Source organism: Microtus ochrogaster, unplaced genomic scaffold (assembly GCF_000317375.1).
Source record: "Microtus ochrogaster isolate Prairie Vole_2 unplaced genomic scaffold, MicOch1.0 UNK10, whole genome shotgun sequence".
Taxonomy (NCBI): Eukaryota; Metazoa; Chordata; class Mammalia; order Rodentia; family Cricetidae; genus Microtus; species Microtus ochrogaster.
Genome location: NW_004949108.1, coordinates 8,094,751 through 8,096,377, shown reverse-complemented (window position 1 = coordinate 8,096,377; position 1,627 = coordinate 8,094,751).

Sequence of the window (1,627 nt, the reverse complement as noted above, 5' to 3'; positions counted from 1 at the left end):
CCCCACTGAACAACTAAATAAACCCAGCACAGAAACAGAATTCCTGGGTCTTGTGATAATTGTTTCAGTCAGCTTTTGTGTTTTTATGTGCCGTATTGAAGACAGTCCTCCCTCATGCTAGGCAGGAGTTCTATTACCCAACCGTGCCCCCCAGTCCTGTGTATGTTTTTGTGTGTATATATATCTGAAATGTTACCTTCCGAACCTGATCTTGTTGTCCTAACTCTGTAGAGAGGATCTCAACTCTGCTCCGGGGGGATAAACTCAGATGTATCTAGTTTTCAGTCTACCTCCCACTACGTTCAGAAATGTAGCCAATGCATGGGCCAGTGGAGGCAGCTGGGTGGTTAGGGCACGTGATGCTTTTCCAAAGGACCAGGTTCAGTTCAGATCAGACCCTCCTCACTTTGTTAGGCGCCAACTCCCTATCCAGGAAACAACTAAACACATCTCTGGATAAAATGATTCATAACTTCAGTTAACAATTCTTGGAGAAGGCTAAGCCAGTCCTGAGGAATCTGGTTTTCTGGTGGGAAATGTGTCAATCCAGCCTGCAGCTGGGGTTGTTCCAGCTTTCACTCCCATGTCGCTCTGCTCCTCTGCCCTGATACACTGTTACCACCTCGCCAGTAAGCAGAACACCGTCTATTTCCAGGTAGACACGCCACTTCTTTCCACGTGTGGAATGAGTCATCATTCACAGCTCTGAAAAAAGGATCAGAGGAATGTATTAAGGCGGTTGTGGAAATATCACATCCAACTTGGGTGCTGCGGTTTCAGCCCCCCCCCCTTTCCCTTGGGAAATGGACTGCTGAGGGGTGAGAGAAGTGTCCGCCCAGACCCAAGGCCAACATAGTGGGACTGGAGATCGACAAAGAGCAAAGCAAAGGGGCTGGGGGTGGAGCTCCATGTATAGAGACTGTGGGCTCTGAGTTCCTTACTCAGCACTGCAAAGAAAGCAAGAGCAACAGAAGGGGGAGGAGGAAGAAGAGGAGGAGGAGGAGGAGGAAGAGAGGAGAAGAAAAGCAAGATGTTAGAGGGAAGTGATCCCTAGGTCACCCAGTAGACAGAAATTTCCTTCCTTTTAAAGTAGTGGCTTTCAACCTTACTACCGCTGCGCGCTCTAATACAGTTCCTCAGGTTGCTGTGACCCCCAGCTATAAAATTTTTCTTCTTGGTACTTCATAACTGTAATTTTGCTAGTGTTGTGAACTGTAATGCAAATACCTTTGTTTTCTGATGGTCTCATAGGCGATCTCTGTGAAAGGGTCATTCGACCCCCCAAAAGGGGTTGCAACCCACAGGTTGAGGACCCCACAAGGCTTCTTGGGGTCAGATAGGTTAAACTGTCCAGTTGACTTAACCTAAAACCACCTTGGAAGGGAGGAAGAGAAGCCACCTAGATCATGGCCTGTAGTCATACCTGTGAGAGTTTGCGAGGGGGGGGGGTGGCTGTCTTTTTTTAAAAATTTACTTATTTACTATGTATACAATCTTCTGTCTGTATGTGCCTGCAGGCCAGAAGAGGGAACCAGACCTCATTATAGATGGTTGTGAGCCACCATGTGGTTGCTGGGAATTGAACTCAGGACCTTTGGAAGAGCAGGCAATGCTCTTAACCTCTGAG